This window comes from Mustela erminea, chromosome 21, assembly GCF_009829155.1.
Source record: "Mustela erminea isolate mMusErm1 chromosome 21, mMusErm1.Pri, whole genome shotgun sequence".
NCBI lineage: Eukaryota > Metazoa > Chordata > Mammalia > Carnivora > Mustelidae > Mustela > Mustela erminea.
This window is the reverse complement of record NC_045634.1, coordinates 11,251,041-11,276,318: the sequence shown is the minus strand read 5'-3', so window position 1 is coordinate 11,276,318 and position 25,278 is coordinate 11,251,041. Positions and strand designations below refer to the sequence as shown.

The window sequence follows — 25,278 nt, the reverse complement described above, 5'->3', positions numbered from 1 at the left end:
GTCTTCTGAGTATGTTATACCCTATTACTCTCCTCCCTCTGATGACCAGCACAAAAAGCAGAGACAAGAAAACGACAGCTCTCTCCAAGAGGGACAGGATCAATAATGAAAGTATGCAAACTAAAAGTCAGAGGAGTTACAATACCCAACATGCTGGTTCTTACACTTTCTCCTGCCAATCGAGTGTTGGAAGGAAAAACACAAGGCGAGTTTCTTACTGCTCTTCCGCCACACTCTGAGCTGAAATCCAAGAGGCTGATTTGGCAAGAACACTTACCTTTGCTGGCTTGGTTAGGGGTCTGGAGATCTCAGCAACAGGTTACTGAGTGAGTGGGAATCCCAACCAGTCGCCACGCATCCTCATGTCCGAACTGTCTCGACTGATACAGGTCGAGAGGTGTTCAGTAGCATAAAAACCCAAAAGTCCATTCAGATAAGGTGGATTATCCTATTCAGATAAGGTGGAGGAGAAAGTTTTCCTCTACTTGCTTAGGACTCCAAATTAGACTAACAAAAGACAGATTAACAGTAGGAGGGGAGGTAATTTTTAGAATATTTATGTGTACTTGTAGTTCACAGGAAAGAACTGAAACAAAGAGGTATCAAGGTCTGGGACTTAGATACCTCTCTTATGGGATGAGAGAGGGTTTGGACTCCAAAGATGAAAAACTGTAGGGAAGTAACTGGGAAATACATGGGGGAAGGTAACGGATGGGAAGGGCTATTTTAGTCAGGTCTGTTTATACAAACTCATATTGGGGTTGACTTGTCCTCTGAGATGAGAAGGGTCACTTTTCTTGGTGTGGGACAGAGGGAACACCTTCCTCAAAGGGAAATGTATGGCCTGCGTCAGGCAGAGAAGGGAGGGCAGAAAACTCTCCCTGCGTCTGTTGATTCTTAGTAGTCTTCAGCTCAAAGTAATCCTGATGTCAAAGTGCCATGTGTTGGGGCAGCACATTCTGGTCCCCTTCAGGGTGACCTGGTCTCCTTCAGTGTAACTCATCACAATTATGCTAGAGCAGAAGTTTCTTTCTTTTTGTTTTTTAAAAGACTTATTTATTCATTTGAGAGTGAGAGCACAAGCAGGGGGAGGGGCAGAGAGAGAGGGAGCAGCAGACTCCCTGCTGAGCAGGGAGTCAGGGGCCAAGATTGAATTCAGGACCCCAGCATCATGACCTGAGCTGAAGGCAGATGCTTAACCAACTACACCATGCAGGTGCCCCCAAATGAACCCATTTAATGTCCTAAGTATGATTTGCAGGAGGCAGTGTCCACTGAAGAAATTAAAACGGTAGATTCAGGCCAGTCTATTGGAACATTTCAGGGGTCAGTTGCATCTTTTGGAGACAGAGATCTGACTGAAGCATCTAAGGTAAGAACTGTTAGGATCTGCTTCCATTCTTTTTAGGAAAACAACTTTGGTGGCCATGAAAATGATAAGCCAGAGTGGGGAGAATTTGTTGACAAAGAAAATGATTAAGATTAGGTTGCATTAATTCAGTCAAAGAATAATGAGGGGCACCTTCATGCATTTTCAGTGGGAATATACCCTGCTTCAGAAAGGTAATTTGTTAGTCTTTATTAATCCTTTGGAAATCTTTGCTCAAGGGTACAATGATATAGGTCGAGAGGTGTTCAGTAGCATAAAACCCCAAAAATCCATTCAGATAAGGTGGATTAAATTGTGATATAGCTAAACAAAGTAATACTTTTCACCCAATGAAAAGAATTGTAGCCCTATATGTCCTACCATGGAAAGACGTCCACAATATAAGATTTTTTTTTTGTAAGTTGCAAAACAAGGGGGAATTGGATGAAGGGAGTCAAAAGCTACAACCAGTGACAAGATAAATATTAGAGATGTAATCTGTTACGTGATGGTTACAGTTCACATTGCTGTATGGTATATTTAAAAAGATATGGTATGTTTGAAAAGTATCCTAAGAAGACTGAGGTTACTTTTCTCACCAGTCCCAATGGTAAGGACTTGAAGTCAGTTTTGAGAATATGAGGGTAAATAAAATGAGGGTAAAAAAGAGTGTAAATCCTAAAAGTTCTGATCCCAAGGATAAATTTATTTATTTTTTTTATTGTATCTTTTGAGATGATGGATTAAATGTGGTATTCATTTCATAATATATGGAAGTCATTATGCTGTCTGTATACTTTAAAGGTACAGAGCGCTATATGTCCATTACATCTTCATAAAACTAGGGGGAGGATTGCAAAGTGGTATATGCAATATAAACTTATATTTGTGAAAACAAAAACAAACTTTTCTATTTGACTGTATTCATATGAAAAAAATTTGTATCAAAATGCTGACAGTTGTCATTCTGATGAAATTATTAGGAGGCTCTCACTATTTTTTTTTTAGACTTGGATACAGTTTGAATTGTTTGTAGTATTCAAATATTACTTTGTAATCTAAGAGAATACTTAAAGCTTTCAAAACAGAGAGAGCTAGATTAAGGCAGAGTGGCAGCAGGCTTGAGAGGGAAGCCTGGAAGCTGTCACCAAATTAGATTGGAGATGATTTGTTATTTGAGGGATAGAAGAGAAAAAGGGAGAGGAGAAAAAGTGGAAGGTGACACCAACATTTCCAGCGTGGTATGTTGCTTGTCTGATGATTCTATTAATAGAAATAGAGAAAAGACAAGGCAGAGGAGAATTTAACTGAGGAGGATGGGTTTGTGAGTTTCATTTTGGACTTGAGGTTGGGGATCCTGAAAAGGCCTTTGTACCCTTGCCTTGAACCATGCTACTTTCCTGCAAGTCTTTAATATTTATGATGCCTTGGCCAGTGGATGTGTGTGTATGGTGGTGGTGCTGGGAGGCAGGAGTTAATATTTTCAGAGATTAATGTTTTTACCTGTCTTGATCCTTTTACGTTCCTTTCATTCAGACCCTGAAATTACTGCTGGAGGGAGGGAATGTGTCATGGCCTGTAAGGTTCTGGTTTTTTTGGCTTATTTCCCTCCTCCAGCTTAGCCCCAGAAGAGAGAGAAGATTCCTAACTGTAGGAAAAGTGTCTTGGTCAGAACAAGGGAAATAACATGGCTATCCTGGATAATTTTTTTTTTTTTAAAGATTCTAATCAATTGGAAAGGAGAGGAGTGTTTACAGGTTTGTGGGGAGAGCAACCCATTCTTGGGTCAGGCTGCTAAGGAGACAGTAAGATACCCGGCCAAGACTGTCGGACCCTAAAGAATAGGGTGGTAGGACCGTAATGCATAGGTTCACCTCGTTAACAGGAAGGTTGGCGAGAGGGGGATGGAGGGACCGATGAGAACAGGAGAATGACCTCTGACAGGAAATGACTGTGTATGCTGACACTGCTGGCTTCACTCATAGCCACCCAAAAGGCTCACATTGTTGCCCCAAACCATCAAGGGTCACCACACCACACCACAGCACACCATGCACACTGAGACCTAGCCTCTCCTCAGCAGTCAGAGAGGATGCATACTTCAGGACCCAAGGGTTTCCTCCGTTCTCCTGCTGTCTGTCCGCCCAGTACCCTGGAAAAGAAAAAAAAAAAAATCGCTGGGAAAAGGATCCTAAAAAGACTGACCGATGTTAATTTTCTCACCAATCCCAAAGATGAAGGATTTGAAATCAATTTTGAGAAAATGATGGTATATTTTTGAAGTATTTAAATTATGTACTGAGATTTTTGACCAGCTAGACCAGAGAAGATGGAAACTGTTCCAAATCGCAGAGCAACCAGACGTACATGTTCAAACAATTATGGCAAACACATAACAGATTTTTATCAACATACGCATCGGTAAGCAAACTTATGACCTTGCCTCCTCATTCTTGGTTCTCATCAATACGTACACTCCACGCATACATGTGCACGTAATTCTGTGGGATACAGATTCTCCTTAGAAACATATGTATTACGAGTAAGAGCTGCATATAGCCCCAAGGTTCTGTGGAAAACCTCTTCTTTAATATTATAAAAATATACACTTGTTCTCATTATATCTCCAGTCATCACACACACTTCCATGATGATACACATGTGTTTCATACTGAAACTGAAAGGAGCAGCAGTAGTTAGATGGTTTTTAAGTCTCTTTCATTTGGGGGGGGGGTTGGGGAACTTTGGCAAATCGGATCCGAATTATGATTTGTCAGTTGGCTCGCATGGCTTGTGTTTGAGTCAGTCGGACATAGTCACTGATCAAAACCCAGGAGCTCTCCAATGAGGCAAGACTGTAGGAACCTTAAATACACTATGTATGTAAAGTCAAAAGTGTGCTTCAGAGGTTTGAGAGCAGATGAAGACGTGATGGCTAGCCGTGGGGTTTGGAGTGCACCGCTGTGACCCAGAATGCAAAGTGCAGCGTGAGGTTGCTATGATGTTATGGCTGCTAAGGAGCCAGAGTTAATGGACAGAACCAGGACCAGAAGGCTGGGACTGGCGTAGGTGCTCCAGTCCTGTTGCCATTGTTTTGGTTTCCTCAATGCCAAGTACATGCCGAGTGGGCGGCTGCAACGTGATCACGGACAGGTTGTTCTGTGCCACAGGTTCCCAGCTCCCGAGCTGGCCTTCCTTATAACTCGGGAAGAGGGAGAAAGAAGTGGGAGAAAGGGCACTGCATTATGGGGGGATATGGAGAGTGGAGAAACTTCTAGAGGAATTGGAATTTAGCTGTTAAGATATTTCTGCTCCATACTCATGTAAATAGGTATTTAGTCAAGATATTTTTTATTACTTTTCAAATAAAATTTATTCAGATTATTTCAGAAATCAAGTCTGTTTTTCAAAAGGTTTTTAGGTAGACCTTATAATTTAGGCAGTTAGCAATACTACTAATAATCTGTTGAAGTAAATTTGACATTGAAGTAACAGAATAATGCAGTATAAACTTATATCATAGCTTCATGATCCCAGAAGTTTTTAAAAAAATTTATTAATTTATTTGACAGACAAGAGATTACAAGTAGGCAGAGAAGCAGGCAGAGGGAGAGAGGAGGAAGCAGGCTCCCTGCTGAGCAGAGAGCCTGATGCAGGGCTTGAACCCAGGACCCTGGGGGGGCCCCAAGAATTTCTTTCAAAGTTGTTATTTTTTTACAGTTTTTTATTGGTGGTGGTGGTAGTGCTGGTGGTAGGCTTTTTCCCCCCAGTTTTATTGAAATATGTAGTTTATTCCTGTAGGTATGTAATTTATAATAGCTTATACTTTTCTTTGCATTTCAAAAGGACTTGATAATAACAACGAACACTGAGCATTTATTTTACATCCGACATTCTTCTAGGTACCTTTATTTCATTTATCCCGTGCCATAGCCTTTTGTTAGTGCCTTTTGTTGAGGAGGTGACTGAAGCACAGAAAAGCTAGTTAACTTGTTTGAGGCCACACAGCTAGGAAGTAGCAGGCCAAGATTTAAAGCCGGACAATTTGGTTTCAGGATTTACGATCTTAAGCACAATACCACATTACCTCTTTTATACAATGGATGCTTCTGGAGGATGAACTGAACGGGTTAGAGGGAAGACTATCCATTTTTTCCCTTTTTATAGTCCTGTGTTATTCAAATTTATTTACAATAAGTGTGCTTTTACTTTGTAACTCGAAACCAACCAAAATATATAGAAGAAACACATCGTTTTAAAAATAGTGCTGGAATGTCTATTTTGGTCTCTCTTTTTTTTTTTTATTTAATTTAAAAATGCTCCACATGAAGACAGATTCATGGGAAAACTTGGGACAATAATATTGTGACCTTTTATAAAGACAGAGAGATACGTAAAGAAGGCTATTTCAATGACACTAGGCTAAAGTCAAGTCATGGGCAACTGTTTTAGGTAATTCTTTGTGTTCCTTGATGTACTGAACTTTGTATAGGTATTTATGCATATGATATATATGTAAATCTTTTTAATGGCTCCTTTTTATTTGTGCTTCTCAACATGTTTAAGCAAGTGGGATCTTTCCATATAAGGGGCAAAAGAATGTGGGGCCTGAGACAGGCTGACAAAGAGGAAATGCATCCTGTCTCAACAAGCAAGAAAAAGGGAAAGGAGAGTAAAATGGGATTGGGAGGGAGACAAACCATAAGTGACTCTTAATCTCACAAAACAAACTGAGGGTTGCTGGGGGGAGGGGGTTTGGGAGAAGGGGGTGGGATTATGGACATTGGGGAGGGTATGTGCTTTGGTGAGTGCTGTGAAGTGTGTAAACCTGGTGATTCACAGACCTGTACCCCTGGGGATAAAAATATATGTTTATAAAAAATAAAAAATTAATTAAAAAAAAAATTCTTGCAACATGTAGCTCTTTAGAAAAACAGAAAATGTGGCCATCATTTCTCTAACAGCAGTTGATTTGTCACTATAAATAAAAGGCCTAGAAACACCCGGAGACTAGAAATGCCTCCCCTGGGGCTCAGGCTCTATCTGTCATACAGGGTAATGGGTCAGTGGAATCCACTGCATGATCTAAAAACTCGCTTCCAGTTCCGCCTTCCTCTGAAGCGCCCCGCCTGGGCTGCGGATACACGTGACCAGCCAGAAGTATCACTGAATACAAAAAAAGTTGGTCTCGTCTTGGAGGATAGAATAAAAAGCTTTTTTTTTCCCATGTCTATCAGTAAAACTCTGGGTGAGAAAACTAAGTTTGGTGATGGGGAAATAGTCCAGTTGATCTCTAATGGTACAAAATGTGGTACTCCAAGCCAAATTACAAATTTATTATATTTTATTAAAAGATTTAACTCATTTATTTATTTGACAGAGAGAGGGAGAGTGAGCACATGCACAAGCAGGGGTAACTAGAGAGAGAGAGAGGGAGAAGCAAGCTCCCCGCTGAGCAGGGAGCCTGATGCGGGACGCGATCCCAGGACCCTGGGATCATGACGTGAGCCAAAAGCAGATGCTTAACTGACTGAGCCACTCAGCAGCCCCAAATTACATATTTAGATGGACGAGGGAACTGGTTATACTATTTTACTACTGCAACTCAAATAATATTTCCACATAGAAATGAGACCATCTGAATGGGACTGGGAATACCCAACCAGTGTGTAAAATGCTCTAGAACTATTTTAATACCCCTCAAGGCCCAATTATGACCCGAAGATGTTGCTTTACTGATGAGCAGTACTCACTGAAGGTTTTTCTAACACGTCCATAACCTCCAAACGTTTTCCAGCTGTATACTGCAGCTCTCAGGGACTGGCAAGGCTGCCTCAGAATATCTCTTTGCCAAGACTTGTCTGCAAATTCTTAACCTTTTTTTGTGTGCCAAGAACAAAGCAAAATTGTTGTAAACTTAGCTGCTGTTGTAACATATGAACGGTCTTTTCTGAAAATGCAAATTAGACAAATAAGGATCATTACATCATTTGCTGCGTGCGGTTACATTTGGCTTCTGCTATGTGTGTATATATTACTTTCATACCTAACTTGATATATTTTATAGTGCTTTACCATTTTCAAAGCACTTGCATATGGGAGTATCATTTGATCTTTTCTGAGACTCAATGTTTTTAATGTACTTCATGTTCAAAAACATTTGAGGCTTCAATTTATATGGTGCGTGCATCATACAACTAATGTTTTGATTATTGTGGTATGGAAAATTTTATTATATCCCAAACTATAGGTTATGCATATTTGGCAAAGTAAGCCGTTGTTGATTTTATTGCCACATGAACTGGATTTCTGAACACTACCAAATACATCTGGGTGTTTTTCTTTTTAATGCCAAAATATCATTTAATGGATGGTGGCTTGTGCCAGTATGTAGGAAAAAAAGTATTTTGGTCAAGTGGATTGCTAGGAAAGATTTGATAAGGCTTAAAAATTGGGATATACTGGGGACACCTGGGTGGCTCAGTGGGTTAAAGCCTCTGCCTTGGGCTCAGGTCATGGTCCTGGGGTTCTGGGATAGAATCCAGTATCAGGTTCTCTACTCAGGGGGGAGCCTGCTTCCCCCTACCCGCTCTCTGCCTGTGTCTCTGCCTACTTGTGATCTCTGTCAAGTAAATAAATAAAATCTTTAAAAAAAAAAAGGGATATACTGGAAACTTTGTTTTGAATGTATAGGTGACTAATAAACCCCTTGCTTCAAATAAAACTGTAGTTTGAGTTGCTCAGATTTTGTTTTATTGTTCTATAAGGGAGAGTTGTCAATTTACATTAATTGTGAATAGAGAATTTATCAAGAATAGAACTCATGGTTTTGTTTGAAAAGTGACTACTACACCCCCACGACGGGCAACGTATTCTCTAGAGGATTGGAGAGCCTTCCGAGAAGAAGACTGTATTGACGGTCTGGTGCAATAGGGGTATATTTCAGTAATTCTGTAAGTAAAAGTGGGTAGTTTGGGGTCAGAATACAATCACGCAATTTGGGCTAAACCTGTCATGCTCCCTCCATCCGCCTGCTCTCACATGTTTGAGCTACAGGCACAGGCTGCCTGTGCAGTTACCCCACGCAGCAATATGGCGGGAGTCTGAAGTGAGCTTGCTGTTCCCCAGCCGTGTTGCCTCTTGTCCTGTCCTTGAATGCCCCAAGCCTCTCGCAATTTTCTCGGTCTGGAGTCCTTTTCCCCATACTCTTCGTGAGATCCTACTTATCTTTAGGTCTCCATTGAAATTCCCTTCCTTGTAAACCTCTTCCTCTGTAATAAAGAAGTTTATTTCTCCTGTTAGACACTTCCAAGGACAGAACCTCCAAGTTGGGCATGAGCCAAGCTAGAAGAGGGAGACTTTGCATGAGATACCACGCTTGGCAGGAATGGGACTAAGAGTCAGAAGCTTCATCAAAAAAATAATAATAAATAAATAATGTGTTAATGTGTGTTTCTCAAAGGCCTTTATTTTATTTATTTATTGGGGGGAGATGAAAACTGTGTTAACCAGTGTCCTGTTCCTGGTGTGTGTATGTTAACATGTCTAGCTCTGTGACATTTACAAGGTTAAGGGCAGGCCTTCATAAAGCTTGAGATTTATTTCAGGAGATAACTAGAGGTTATCTAGAGATGTTCTATCTAGAACCATAGATCACCTTCTGTCTAGAAGAACATAGTGAGGAGCTAGATCATATGACAGAGGGCTGGCCTGGATGGGGTCACTGGAGAGCTAAGATAAGATTTCCCGCCATATTCACTTGGCTTAATACATGGTCGTTCCTGAATTGCCCATAAAATAGATAAAGCAGAAATATGTGAACATCTTACCCTATAAACACAAACTCGTCTAAATGGTCTGTAGCAAAGGTCCAATCCAGGACAGAGCATAGGGAAGGAGCGCAGGGGCTATCTGGAAATGAGACTCAGGACAGGGAAACACTGTGCGGTATAAAAAACCTGGGTGTCAAGATACAAGGAAAAGATGATAAAGGGAAAGGAGGCTGCCAGCACCAGATATAAATACTTATTTTCAAATTTCACAATTCTGTCCTGGGCCAGTGCTGGCGACAGATTTTCAGGTTTTCTTCTGAGGATTCGTTCTTCATATCCTTTCCAGGCTCATTTCTTTGATCCTTATTGGGCTCACTGTTCAAAGAGCATCTCAAGGCAGAGTGAAACGACCGCATTGTCACCTGTCGCGAGGATGCTTGTTACTTCCATTGCCAGAACCTGCCAAGGCGGCTTCCCAGGGTCCCCGAGGCCCAAAGCGGCATACCTCTGAGAAAGTCCAGTGCCCGCATCAGAGACAGGGGAGATTTCTATTCTGAAATCTATAAAAAAAAAAAATCACCTAAGTCCTTGCAACATCGAAATCACAGTGACAATAGGGGTGACAAACTGACCTGTGGCAAATTTGGAGTAAGGATGGGAGTGCGGCACGGAGTTCCCATTCCCGCTGTTTAACTTCCACCAAAATGTAAGTTGCACAAAGAGCAAGAGCGTAGGAAGCTGTGAGGGAGGGGACTGGAGATGCCCCAGGCTGTCAAGGACCAGAGCATTTAGGGGCTATGGGACTCCACTGAGGACTGTGTTTTCCAGGGGCTGTTTCCATAAAGATGCAGAGAGGAGATAATTCACAGGCAGGAGGTTTTATTGGAAGCTGGAGGGGGGTGGGGGAACTGCCTCTATTTGTTAAAAGAATAGCATCCTATTTGGTGTAATGGCAGGAGGAGGAAATGAGGAGGAGCAAAACCAGACAAACAGAAGAGTCGACTTTAAAGATATGACTAAGATTCGGTGATCATCGTAATTGTGTTCATAGTGAAAAATCTGGTTGACTTCATGGAGAGTTTGTTCAATGTACGAACTAGTAGACTACTGAGGATAGGTACGCTATTAAGTAAATCATAAATAAGTTTCTCATATCAGCCTTTTTAATACTGTGGCATTTTAAATAATGAGTGGTGCCATAAATGTAACTTACTATAATAGCATTGTAATATTTTTTTTCTCTTGAGAGTTTTTAGGTTTTGAAAATATTTTCCAGATCTGAAATAGACCCACGCCTAAAGACCCTTGAATGTTGCCATATAATGTGGCTATTATTTTAGACTGAATTAAAGTTAAATTAGTTTTAAAAATTACTGAGCTCCTGGAGGTAACTGAAGTAGATCGAAATCTTGTAAAGGAAAGCAGGAACTGTTTGAAAAAAAAGACCGGTGTAGCTTTGTAGTTAGGACTAGTTTGCTCAAATGACACCTTCACTTTAAACATTACAAACTTTTAAAATGTATTTATTTGAGGGATGTCTCTTGCTACAAATTAGAAGTTGGCATTTCATTAAGCTAAATGTATCATTTATAAAGGATTTGTTTTGAGGAGATAGGCATTACCTTGTAGAAGCAAGTGGCTTCAGATAAGAATATCTATGAAAACAATCATAATAATGAGATTTCATGTGTGATTTGAAACAAACAAACAGATTTACACAAACCACATTTCCACTGGGGGATCCTAAAATAAACTAACGGTAATGTGGCACACATGTGTGTTATTTTATTTACTGAATTTTAAATTTAAATATCTGATCTGGTGATAGAAAGGACACTTAGAGCTCTCTTTCCAGTAACACAAGAGACCTATAGGATCCAATCAAAACCATAGCTTCACTCAGAGATTTGAGTGAAGAGATTTTTTCAGTCCCCTTATTTGGTCGAAGGAACTTTGTCAGAAGTTCCCCCAAATCTTTATTTCCTTCTTTGTGCCACCAGGATTTCTTGTGCGTTGGAGACACAAAAGCAAAATATGAAAGGGGTAGATTTTTACTTCTATTTCTCACATTTTCATAATTGTTCTGTTCCTCTTCTGCAGTGTTTGCAGTCACACATGTAACTACACACACACACACACACACACACACACACACACACATGCGCACACGACTTTTCAGTCTTCAGCATTCATAGTCTAAAGAGTAAAAATGGAACCAAGGTGATAGAGTGTGTAATAGAGGGGGCTCGAGCCCTGCCTTGCCACTCAGTGGTGGTGTGAACTTGGATCACTTACTTCACTCAAGATCTCCACTTGCAAAATGGAAATGAGAGTGCTAACGTCATAGGGCTGTTGCGAAATTAAAATAGAATGATTTATGTAAAGCTCTCACCGCAGTGCCAGAAATCTAGTAAGGAGGCATAAATAATATTTATTCTCACTACTCTTTTTATATAATATTATGTCATATGGAGATAGAGTGAAAATGTTATTATAGGCTGCATCTATATGACAGTAAAAACAAAGGGCTATATAATTCTTTTGGCTTTATTAGCTTAGGCTATATAATCCTAAAATTTTAAAAGATGAGGAAAATCAAGGGACGCCTGGGGGGCTCAGTCGACTTGATTTCTGTTCAGCCATGATCTCAGGGTCCTAAGATCGAGCCCCACATCAGGCTCCACAATGGGTGCGAAGCCTGATCAAGATTCTTTTTCTCCTTCTCTCTCTGCCCTTTCACACCCTCACTGTATGCATGCACTCTCTCTCAAATAAATAAATAAGGAAAATCTAAGTGGTTGGTCAATTTGGGAATCAGATAGACCTATTGTAATCTGCTTTTTTAGTGCATAGTTTCCCAATATTTAATTCTGTAAATGCAGAAGTTAAGGCATTGAGATTGGAATTATTCCTGGTCATGGAACAAGTCCAGGGTGAGATAATAACAATGTGCCAATCAAACCAAGCTCAATATTCCTTATGGAAGTAATTAATAAAGAAGGCACTTTAAAGTGTTTACATAAGAAAATAAGTTGGGAAAATAAAAATGAAAGACAAAATAGATACACTAATATTTATTTCCATGAGAGAAATAATGAAAGATTAAGTCTAAAAAAATTATTCTTAATATTATGAATTAGTAACCTCAACTTATGTCAGATATTGAAGAAAAAGTTGATAACTTCAGAGATTTAAATTGAGTAAAAATATTTCAGGAGAAACAGTTTAGGCTATTCTTTAAAATTTTTTTTTACTTTTATTAAGATTTTATTAATTTGGAGAGAGAGTGAGAGAGAGCACAAGTATGGGGAGGGTCAGAGGGAGAGGGAGAAGCAGACTCCCCACTGAGCAGGGAGACATGGGGCTCCATCCCAGGACCCTGGGACCATGACCTGAGCCAAAGGCAGATGCTTAACTGACTGACCCACCAAGGTATCTCCAGTTTAGGCTACTCTTAAAAAAAAAAAAAAAAAGGAAAATAAATAAATGGATTCAAGCATAGTTTTCTAAAGAAGTTATGGAGTAAAAACAGGTCTTTTAACCTCCTCCATTAAAAGTGGTTCTGGGTGTGCCTAACTAAAATCTTCTTCAGTTCACCTCTTTCTCCTTCTTTTAGTTCATTTTTGATGTGACTGTGAGAGCTGTTAGTAAATACATGGCAGACAGCTGGAAAGAGATTTCCTGAAATAAGGACCAAATGATAAGTATAAATAAGTACGGTGCTTTTTTGAGTATGTTCAGAAGACGGTGTGGATACTCTACAAGATTCACTGTATGGTGACCAAGTCTAAAAGTCCATCTCCATTATGAATATTTCCCATGTGACTTGGGTTTACTCCATTTCAGAGAGAATCAGTCCCTTCGGAGTCCGTGAAATCACCCAAGGAAGCAGAAGTGTGTCAAGCCTTGACCCAGATCTTGGACTCCAAGTCCCCCTCTTCCTCAGCACTAACACAGTGTACTAGAGAGCCATGCTATCTTGCTTGGTGTCCTCCACCAAGAACCCTTCTTGGATGCCCTTTCATTTACTTAAAAGGAACATTTCGTGGGCACCCAGCATGGGCCAAGCACTGTGCTCTGTAGCTCTACAAATGCTGCTCATTTAATCGTCATTGTGATTTTTCTCTTTTTCGTTCCCCCACAGCCATGTCTCCTCAAGTTTTCAACTTTGCTCCTACATTGCTCACTTGCCACACTGTTCCCCCATCCATTCTTGACTGAGAAGACTGAAAGCTCCTTACATTTCCCCATCTTAAGCAATTGCCATTTCTTGCCACCTTGGATTTTTTCTGTAAGACCATTTATCCTCCATATGCTTTTGTGTCAAGAAGAAAAGTTGGCGCTCCCTCTTTAAAGGCTAACCTTTCACGTTTTCTCCATCCCTTCTCTCCAGCCCTCCATGGGGGGACCTTGGGCAGGAAGCCTGATGTGGAGCTCCATCCTGGGATGGTGGGATCATGACCTGAGCCAAAGGCAGATGCTTAACCCACTGAGCCACCCAGGTGCCTCAGTTTCTCCTTATTCTTTAAAAACAAAGAGACTCGAATCTTTCCCTCAAACCTTATTCTTCCTTGAGTTGCCACTCAGTTTGTCAGTTTTCTCAAAGGAGTACCCTACCTCAGAATTCTCAGCACATGCTTTGAGGACCTCTAGGGGTCCTGAGAGTGTTCAGGAAGTCCCTTTTGCAACTACCCATCTGCTTGATGCCAGATTTGCTACATCTACTTCAACCAAAACAACATATTGCAACAGATTGAATACAGAGGCAGATATGAGGACCCAGCTGTCTTCTATTAAGCCAGACATTTGACAGAGATTGACAAAAATGTAAACCAATGCTTTCTTCTCACTAAAATGATGTTTCTTTGGTAAAACAGAATCATTTTTTCATAAAAAAAAAACCTATGTTATTTATTTTAACTTCTAATGGACTTGGTATTATTTTGAAATGAATTCCTAGATTCCCTACACATTTCATCTGATTTACCATCGAAATCACTGGTTTTCTTTTCTTTTTCTTTTTCTTTTTTTTTTTTTTTGAAGATTTTGTTTATTTATTTGACAGAGAGCTAGAAAGAGACAAATAAAGCAGCAGGCAGAGGGAGAGGGAGAAGTAGGCTTTCCACTGAGCAGGAAGCCTGATACTGGACCTCGATCCCAGGATACTGGGATCATGACGCGAGCCAAAGGCAGTTGCTTAACTGACTGAGCCACCCAGGCACCCCAGATTCTTGATTTTCTTCTTCTCCCCCATCCCCAATCCTGCTCTGCCCAAATTTATTCCCATTTCAATAAATGTCTCTCTCTTCACCTAATTGCTCAGGTGAAAATCTAATCGCCTTTCAATTGCTTCTCTTCTTTCCTTTACCCCATGCAATTCTTGTTTAGCATGTCCTGCCAGCTCCACCTTCAACGGATAGCCAGACTGAAATCACTTCTCCCCAGGCTGCTGTCACTCGGGCTCAGTCGCCACTGTCTCTCGAGTGGATAATTATATTAACTTTGAACTAGTCTTCCTGCTTTCACTCTTTCCCTCTACAATCTGTCCTGCATTAGTAGTTAAGAGTGATCTTTAGAAAACAGAAATCAGGGGCGCTTGGGTAGCTCAGTCAGTTAATTGACTGACTCTTGGTTTTGGCTCAGGTCATGATCTCAGGATCATGAAGTTGGGTTTGGTGAGCTGGAGCCCCGCGTGGGGCACCCTGCTCAGCATGGAGTCTGCCTGAGATTCTTTTCCCCTCTGTACCCCCCTGCTCATGGTCTCACTCTCTCTGTCTTTCAAATAAATACATAAATATAAATATAAATACATATGTATAAATGAGATCATGTCACTCTCCTTCACAAAACTCCCCGATGACTTCATACACGTAGAATTCAATTAAAACTTCTTACCATGTCCTTCAAAGTCCACGAGATCTGGCCCTGCCTTTCTCTCTCTCTGGGGTCCTCATCTTCTACTGGCATCCCTTTGTTCACACCCCTCTAGCCTCACTGGTCCATCTGCTGTTCCTCTCTTGTACCGAGCTTATTCCTGCTGCAGAACTTTTATATATATATGCTGTCCCTTCTCCTTGAGATGCTTCCTTATGATCTCAGCATGACTCATTCCTTTACATCATTGAATTCTCTGCTTAACTGTTCCCTATCTAAGGAAGCCTTCCTTGACTACGCAGTGTCCAATAGCCAACCCTCTGTTCTTCTTTATCCTCTTTCACTGTTTTATTTTTCACCTATGACCACTTGGAAGTGTTGTCTGTGGTTATACATTTAGTTTAGTTGTTTATTGCCAGAGTATGAGCTTTAGGAGTGTAATACTTTGTTTTAGTTGCCACTGTATCCCCATACCTCAGAACAAAGCATGGCATGCGGCAAGCTGGCAGTTCAGTGTTGAATACGTGAACAAGTTATTAGAGAAAATTGAACTTGTAACTCTACTCATAGGTTGCCATGTGGTTCTTTTTATCTTTTATCTTTTAATCTTTTTATCTTTTGCTCTTTTTTTCGGAGTAATTCTCCCTTTCCCTCAGCATTGAATAGATAATGGGAGGAGCTATAAAATGTCAAGGCTTTAATTCACCACATGACTAGTTCCTGTGTAACTTCTTATTATGTTTTCCTTTCTTTTTCAATTTAATTAGTCAACATATACTGTATCATTGGTTTCAGAGGTAGAGGTCAGTGATTCATCAGTCTTATATAACACCCAGTGCTCAATCCATCACATAAATTCCTTAACAATTTTTTTTCAAGATTTTATTTATTTATTTGACAGAGAGAGATCCCAAGTAGGCAGGCAGAGACTGAGGGAGAAGCAAACTCCCCATTGAGCAGGGAGCCCAACACAGGGTTCGATCCCAGGATCCTGAGATCATGACCTAAGCTGAAGGCAGAAGTTTAACCCACTGAACAACCCAGGCGCCCTTCACGTGCCTCCTTAATGGCCATCGCCCAGTTGCCTCCACCTGTGTAACTTTCACTGAAATCTGTATTGTGAAGGATTGTATGGCTCACTCCAAACCTGGCCTCCATTTACAATTTTTTTTTTTTTAAGATTTTATTTATTTATTTGACAGAGATCACAAGTAGGCAGAGAGGCAGGCAGAGAAAGAGGAAGGGAAGCAGGCTCCCTGCTGAGCAGAGAGCCCGATGTGGGGCTCTATTACAGGACCCTGAGATCATGACCCGAGCCGAAGGCAGAGGCTTAAACCACTGAGCCACCCAGGTGCCCCTCCATTTACAATTTGAATAAAAACATGGCAGGCAGATTCCACAACTAAATAACTGACTGGCACATTTGACAACTGTAACTTTAGAGAATAATCCAGAACATACCTTTTTAAGCACCATTTTCAATAATAAATTAAGATCTTTGCATTTTAGTCTGACAATGACTTTGATAATCATGTACTTGATTTTAAATCTATCTCACAGGTCTCTCAGCACTGATATGCAGTTCCATCCACTTCTCTCCTTAGATCCGTATCCATTCCACATAGGAAGTTTCCTGGTAACCAGATACACAAATAATTCATGTATAAAGTTGTTCTAGTAAAAGTTAGGCTTTTTATTTTAGTAATTATTTTCATATCCCCAGACTCTTAATAGCCATTGGATATTTGGGCCTTAAAAGTCATATTTGGGAGGGTGCCTGGGTAACTCAGTTGGTTGGGCCACTGCCTTCGGCTCAGGTTGTGATCCCAGGGTCCTGGGATCGAGTCCTGCATCGAGCTCCTTGCTCAGTGGGGAGCCTGCTTCTCCCTCTGCCTCTGCCTGTCTCTCTGCCTGCTTGTGCTCTCTCTCTCTCTCTGTCAAATAAATAAATAAATAAATAAATAAATAAATAAATTCTTTTAAAAAAAGTTTATTAAAAAAAGTCATATTTGGGAGACACTGTCTGTGATTCAGTAGAAATTTAGTGCCACGGAATCCTAGGGAAATTTCTGAAAAGCAAATCTAGAGAAAGGGAGAGAAAGCAGGAAATTGAGAATATCCTGTAATCTGCTGCAAGATTTTCCTAATTCAGGGGAAAAAAGCCCTAGTCGCTTGTAAGTACTTCTAAGAAAGCCATCATACTCTATATATGCTTCTTTCTACTTTTCTAAAATTTTTCCCTAAAAAGTAATTAAGCACTAGTGCTTAATTAGTTTTAAATGAGAGATTGCTCTGTTAATTTAGCCAAGAATAGGGAAGTTTCTTACTGTTTCTTTGCCAAACATTTTCAGTCAGAGTTATTAAAAGAAGAATCTAACAAAGGGAAACTATGCAAGTGGAATTAAAAAAAAATTTTCAAATGTTATTGGGACAGTGTAAAATGATACGGAGTCATCAAATATCTGGAAACATTTGAAACTTTTGGAATGGTTTTAGTTTTACTTAGGGTATTGTATAGACACCGTCTTAGGTAATTTTTTAAGATATAGGATTTTAAAATTCTCAACTTTAATTTATGCATTTATAAAAGGAAAAGTGAAAAATAATATCTACCACCTAGAATTATAGTGAAGATTAAATGACATTGCGATATGTGAAAACTTTAGCTCAATGCCTGGCATACAGGTCAATGCCAGATAAGTGATTGCCAAATGCAAATAAAATTCTCCAAACAAAATTATATTTTAATAGAGTGACTATAATATATGGACCCATACAAGCACATTTGAGAATGAATAAAGGTGCTATTTAGAATTACACCTGGTATCATATGTATAAAACAGCACAGTCATGTGTGTTTGTGTGTTTTACCAATAATCATTATCATAGCCAACAATAAGCTTTCTCTTTTTCAGAAACAAACACAAGACAAGCAGAGACTTGATTCAGTTGTATACCAGTAATTCGTCAAAATGTCAAGAAATTATGTTTTTTAGGCTTATGATTTAATCAGAGGTTGTGTTTACTACAGTAAAAATCACCCAAGATTCTTCAAATAGGTCCACAAGCTAAGTTGGCTCATATCCACTCTTCTTATATATCAGAAAATTCCCCAAGATTTTACTGTCTGCCTGATTGAAGCTATTATGTGTTCCAAATGTTTTGAAACTCCTTGTTTTTTTTCTTTCCAGAAATGTCCGTGCAGTTAAGGTGCCTATGACTTCCAATCAGAAATTAAAATGGCACTTAATGAGAACAAAACATGTTTTCACTTGAGATGCAATTAAACCAACTTGGAGAAACAGGGTGTTTCTAACTAAGGTGAAAACAGCTGTGTTTATCAAGCTCCTCTTAATGATATTAGGATTTCTCTTAGAAACATTTGCTTTAAGATATATCATTTTCTAAATTATGCTATTTTCATTACAATTTCTTTTAAGTCACATTGTTTCCTTAAAATACTGATCATGTATTAATAGACATTTATGAAGAGTTGTTTATAAAGAATTGTATGTAGAGGGTTTCCCGGCAAAAATTTCAGTTCATGACTAGATATCATTTATTCATGATTATGGTAATATTTTAATTTTTAAAATGCCTTAAGAAAGAAATAATTTCTGCATAAATTTAAAAATTTTCCCAAAAGGCACAAATTGCAGATAATTTTCATAGTCTAGGAAAAATATTTCCATATGTTGCTCATTTTTTTCCATGCTTATTTGTATGTTTTGGCATTTTATAAATACAACCTATGTCTTAGTTTACTACATGGTGGCGTGACTTCCTGATGTTTTTCTAAAACCTAAAAAAAAGAATGCTTCCATTTTCACATTTAACATTTTGTCTTGATTTTCACAGTTTAGGTCCATAACATTGGGAAAAATAATAAATATTTTCTTATGTGTACCTAAATGCATATATACAAACAATAGAGGAAATACGCAGTTTCCGAGGATAATAACATTTGAAGACGTCATTACCAACAACAACAAAAAACATTATTGCTGTTAAGAGCTTGACCTTGAAAGTATAATCCTAAACTCCTCTGTTTAGAAGTAGCATGTAATCAGGATATGAAACTCTAGAAATTTAAGTAGCATAAGAGTGACTTGGATTACTTATGTAGCTCTAAGACACCTTAATTTTAGGCTAGATCTACATTGGGCAATTAGTTAAATGTTTTTATGGGTTAATAGATTCTAGTGAATTTAAGTTGAATAGTTAACTCAACTGTGTGTTATTTTCTTCCTTTGATATACTCACAGAACAGACTTTTAGAATCATGTAGAAGCTGAGATAATCTCTTTTGAATTCATGTAGTGTTATTACCATTAAAATTCTTTAATCCAAAATAATGATCTTAACTTTATCCCAAAATAATTACCTTAAATCTGATACACTTAGCAATTTTAAAGAGGAAATGATTAGGATGTATCACAACTGAATACTATAAATTAACTAAACACCTAACAAATGGGCTCCTTTATTATCCATCAAATATTTTCAATACACCTAACAGACCAAAAGTGCTTAATTCAGTACCAATGAAAGATATAAAATTTCAATAACGTAGAATCTGCCCTCAAAGAACTTAACACCTCTTTATGTATTAAATCTAATATGTATTCATTGTGAGGAAGGCAGATAGATCTTTGATCAGTGACATTTGAGCTGTATACTCAGGCCTGGTCCTTATTTTCTAGCATTTGCAATGGGAAGAAGAAAGATTAGGTCTATGAATAATGTTAAAAATACTAATTACTTTTGTACTCCAGACCATTTTTAACTAGAACTGTACGTAGAACTGTAATTTCGGCAGTTGGAGTTATTGTACTAGTAAACAAACAGATGTCATTCTCATAACCACAGAAAGAAGACATTCTCTATACCAGCCCTTTGCCCCTTCCCCAGGAACTCAGAGAAGCTTTGAGAATGCATGTGCTAAAAGTGTGGCAAGGTGAGGATGGTCTCTGTGCTGAGAATGGGAGGAGGGTCTAAATCATGTAGGGCTGAAAAAAACAAAAAAACATGTAGGGCTGAAAACAACAAAAAAAAACAAAAACTTGAAAAAAACAAAAACAAAAACAAAAAAAAACCCTATTTAGTCAGATGCCAACATAGCAAACCCTAACTGGTAACTTGTCTGCATTTTTACTCTATTTCTCAAACTGGATTTGTATCTCCTCAAAGAGGAGCACATTTTGGAGGACCTTTAAAAAAAATTGCTAATAGGGATGCCTGGGTGGCTCAGTGGGTTAAAGCCTCTACCTTCGGCTCGGGTCATGAACTCAGGGTCCTGGGATCGGGCCCCGCTTCGGGCTCTCTGCTCAGCAGGGAGCCTGCTTCCCCTCTGTCTCTGCCTGCTGCTCTGCCTACTTGTGATCTCTCTTTCTGTCAAATAAATAAATAAAATATTAAAAAAAAATTACTAATATAAGATTAGTTCCAGGCCTTGGAAGGGACTCTTGCAGGTATGGAGGGCTGAAGCCTAAGTTTTATTGGTTTTACCATTAATTCCACCATAGTTCTGATATTTTCAAAACATGGGAAGTGTGAATGAAGACATAAGCTTCTAATTAATATTAGTTCCATCATCACAGAATGGTGAGGTTAAAACATTTAGGGATAGCTCATGAGTGTCTTTGATTGGTGATCCGAGGTTCTGCTGACAGAACCATGGGTGACTGAATGTAGTATAGACAATTTTCTCAATGTATAGACCAATCTGAATAGTTCAGATCCCAATTCCAACATGTCTTTCAGAATCCAACTCAACTTGTCAAAACTGTCTCACTGTATTCTATTATTACCCATTTTACTTAGTCTTTTTACTTAGTCTCCGGGTTGATTTAAAGCCCTGTTATGTGATTGAGCATTCTGAGATTGTCCCAGGATTTGAAAAGTTTTAGATAATTTTGGTTTCTTGGAATTAGTTAACACATACCACGACTTTCACAGAACAATGCATTGGAGCCGAAGTGGCTTTAGGGAAATGTTTTATGATTTAATGAGGTTTGGGAAAGGAGATAAGTCATCTACTCGTAGTAACATAGTAAATCTTGCCGAAACGAACTTTTTCTAAACGGCAAAGCTATAATTTCACTCCAGCTGATTTTGTGGACGTGAAACACTTTCCTCTACTTTCCTGTGTCCTAAAAGAAATGTCCATTTGGGTTATTCATACAGATCAAAAGATAAAAAAGCAAAAAAGGCAGAGTCAAACACACTCCTTACCCATGCCAAAAATTTTGCTGCTTCAGGACCATGGACCTTCCTTAGGAACATGAACACATTTCCCTGATGAATCCTTAGGCTATGATATATTTTTGACTTAAATTGTTAGTATTTATAGGAAAGTTCTTTATGTCCACCATGAATGCACATCAAAGTTTATATAGCATTCATCCCTATGGCAGGTGCTTTATCTTACTGATTATCTTGGCAGAAAACATTTACCAAAAATATCCCTATGAGAGATAAAAACAAACCCTCACCCTCCAAAAATAGAAAAAAAAGCCACAACTCTTTAGGTTCCCCCTTGGACCTGAGGAGAGGCTCATAAACCTCCTTGGAGTCCATCTGATGCCTGCGAGCCTGGCTGAAGCTCAAAGAAAGGGTTGGAGACCCTTTCAGAGGAGCGAGGATTGCTAAATCGGGGTTCATCAGCTATCTGACAATTTCCAAATCAATTCCCTGCGTGCCTTGTTTTATCCTCCCCAAAACCAAGCTGTATAATCTAGGATGTAAAATATAATGTAAGAGGACATTCCGACCCTGGAAAGCACCTTGCGGACATCTTGTCAGTTACTGACTTCCTCATTTTACTGATGAAGGGAGTCCAGCCTGGGAAAGTGAAGTGGCCCCCACTCCCTACCCTCCTGCCCAGGTCCAGAGAGCTGGGGAGTGACAGAGCTGGGAGAGTCACCCCAGACACCAAACTGTCTTCTTCCTTGTCCTCCCCCCACCCATCCTGTGCTGTCTGAAGCATGATGTAAATTAAAATGTCTTTATAACTGCATGAGCTTTTTATCGCTGTGTCACCAATTACCCCAATCTTAGAGTCTGAAAACAATACTCATCTATTAGCGCTCAGTTTTGTCAGTCAAAGTCTGGACAATGGCATGACTGGGTCCTCTGCTCAGGGGCTTACAAAGCTGAAATTGAGGTATCGACTGGGCGCTGTTCCAATCTGGAGCTTACATCTTCCTCCAGGATCAGTGAGGTTGCTGGCAGGTTTTAATTCCTTGTGGTGGTAGCACTGAGGTCCCCATTCTGCTGACTGTCAGCTAAGGATGGATCTAAGCTTCTAGGGGCCACCCTCCATTCTTAGACAAGTGACCCTCTCAGTATATGACAGCAGCTACTTCAAAGCCAGCAGAGTGATCTTTCTCTTGGGAAAAGGCCCAGCCCTTTTTGTAGGACTTCACCTGATTAGGTCAGGTGAAGGACTTCACCTGATTAAATCAGACCCACCCAGGAGGATCCCACTCTTCGTTAGCTCAGAGTCAACTGATGGATAACCCAATCACAAGAGTGGTATTCCATAATATCAGTAAGTCTCAGCCATACTCAAAGCAAGAGCATTAGGCAGGGTGTCTACACCAGTGGACAAGAATCTCGTAATCGGTATTAGAATTCTGTTTACTAAATGGGTAATATTCCAGTCATTCAAGTTCTAGTTTTCATATTTACCTCCTTTTTCCTTTATGCTGCCTCCCACTGAGCCACTTCAGAATTATCTGCCCTATACAAAAGTCAAAAATGGGTGATGAGAAGAGGTAAATTAGGAACAGTGTGGTGAAAACTTCAAATCCCTAAAAAAAAAAGTGACTTTTATTGGTTTTGCTTATTCTTTGTAGCATTAAAGGCTGATGGCCTGGAGTAATCCAGAACTATCTATTCAGTAATTACCAAATCGTAATTCTTTTGGCATAAAGCTCCTTTTAGTGAAGTTGGCTTAGATTCAGAGATGTTTGGGGAAACCTAGCCTGGGTTGGCAGCAGCTGGGCATCAGGGGACAGTGATAACGAGGAGAGGCGCCATATTCCTAGTGCCAACTCCAAACTGGACACTTGACTCACATGAGCCCATTTAATCCTCCTAACAGTGACCGGTTACAATAAGAATTATAATCCCCATTTTCCTGATGAGCAGACAGCTGTGAAGCAGGATCAGCATTCAAAGGTCTGTCTGACTCATTGGTGCTTTCTCATAGACAGCCTTCTGTTCCTCAGCCTTCTGTTCCTCAGGCTTCTGTTCCTCAGGTTTCTCTTAGGCTTCTGTTCCTCAGGTTTCTTTTCCTCAGGCTTCTTTTCCTCAGGTTTCTTTTCCTCAGGTTTCTCTTAGGCTTCTGTTCCTCAGGTTTCTTTTCCTCAGGCTTCTCTTAGGCTTCTGTTCCTCAGGCTTTCATCCAGGCCCACAGCAGAGACTGTGACCCTCAGTGACTCTCAGGACGCCTGGGCAGGGATTGGGGGAGGGTAGATGGGGCTGCTGAGGGACAAGCCCTCTCTGAGAGAGAGAGAGATCAACCAATTGAGACATCTCAACTATATAAAGGGACTTTTTATTTCCCCCTTCCAGAGTTATAATGAAATTTCCAGAAATCTAAAGGAATGCTATACATAATAAATTCATTTTCCTTATAGAGGAATTTACAAATAAGGGCTTAGTTGATCTTTCTAATACCTCGTTATGGTGGTTAATGAGTAACAAGTGTTGATATTTTCATACCAATTTTGTTTGTTCGTGTGTGTTACATACGGCGAGATAAGGGACTGAATCAGTAAGCAAGGGACGGGCGCGGATTCAAGTGTACACAAATGTAGTGAGAGAAACCAAGTAGGGCTTGTTTGTGAATCCTGCCAACTTTGTAACTTTGGTTGAACGAGTCAGTGTAGATATAACTAATATAGAGTTTGGAAACGTTGGGCTACTTTGTTAAAGCCCCATGTATATTTGAGTGAAAAATTAAATTTGGAAAAATCAAAAAACCTGTCAATGGCTGCTGACTCTGAAGTTGCATTCAATGTAAATCATGAATTCTTTGCATACATTTAGAGTCTACTCATTTTAATATACATATACATATGCACATGTTGGATGTGTGCTTTAAGGAGACACACGGATCACTCCTGGGGCATCCTCCCTGTGCAGCAGAGATAGACTTGAAAACAAATCATTAGAATAATGATTTATTCATTCGTAGGTGCTAAGCTGAAGGGAGGTGTAAGGAAGACGCAGGCGGCAGCCATGGTTCTGTTCTGGAGCATCAGGGAAGGATAGAAAGAAGAGGTGAGCTTTCACTTGGATCCGGAAGGAAGAGGGGAAGTCTACTAGGCTGAGGAGGGGAAGAAAGAAATTCCTAGTAGGAGGAAAAACAGAGTTAAAGGCACAGAAATGAGAAAAGATCTATCCAGTTCGGCATGACCAGAGTGCACCAAAGGCACAGGAGAAGACAGGAAAGAGGTTGCAAACGTACGCAGCACTTAGATTGAGAAGGACCTGGCTGTCCTCTACGGAGAAGTTTCCACTTTAGTGCAACAGGAATCTGATAGAGATATCACATAAGGATTGCCCAGATAATGGCTTACATTTTAGAGGATTAAGTCTGGGTAGCAGGAAGGGAGGGTGACTGGGTGTAAGCGCAGAAACAAAAGAAGAGGACCTAGAAAAATCCAGTGACAGTGTGTCCTCAAACTTCGACTGGGGGAGAAGCCCAGGAGCTGGTGAGAAGGATCTAGAGGTGAATGTGCTGGAACTGGAGCTCCCAACTGGCTGGGATCAGGAGAGGAGAGGAACTGGGAGAAAAACTCAGGATGTTGTCTAGTTTCTGATCCTAAGACGCATTTGTTTTGTTTTGTTTTTGATGGGGGAGGAAGGCTTGGGGATTACTAAACTGTTCATTTTGACCCAATTGGAATATATATAGTAGTTGTATATATGTATATACACACATTTGTGAATTATCAACATTTGAGAGAGCTGACAGTGAGTGACATTTTTATAGGATTATCATGTAGTTAAGAAGAAAATGGTTATAAATACTGGGCCATGAGCCAGCCTTTGAAAGACAGGTAGGAAAAAAAAAAAAAAAAGAATTCAGAGAAGGTACAAAGTTCCGCCACTGAGATATTATTCTGAGTCCCAGGAAAAGCTCTCAGTATTCCCAAGGCATAAGGACTCAAAAGAGAACACTTCATGTGCCAATTAGGAAGGCATTAATGAATTTTGAGGAGTTTCATCAGATTGGTGGTGAGTTGGGGG

General features: G+C 39.8%; 1 protein-coding gene and 1 long non-coding RNA gene across 3 annotated transcripts in view; one reads left to right on the top strand and one right to left on the bottom strand.

Annotated features, from left to right (window-relative positions):
* NRG1 (neuregulin 1) overlaps positions 1–25,278 on the top strand; it is a 1,102,231-nt gene that overhangs the window by 838,027 nt on the left and 238,926 nt on the right. The window lies entirely within an intron of this gene.
* LOC116581603 lies at positions 3,115–15,207 on the bottom strand. The gene is made up of 5 exons (XR_004282129.1): positions 15,037–15,207; positions 9,395–9,563; positions 9,199–9,276; positions 8,411–8,640; positions 3,115–3,521 (listed from the first exon to the last, which is right to left on the bottom strand). It is a non-coding gene; the product is annotated as an uncharacterized LOC116581603 (long non-coding RNA).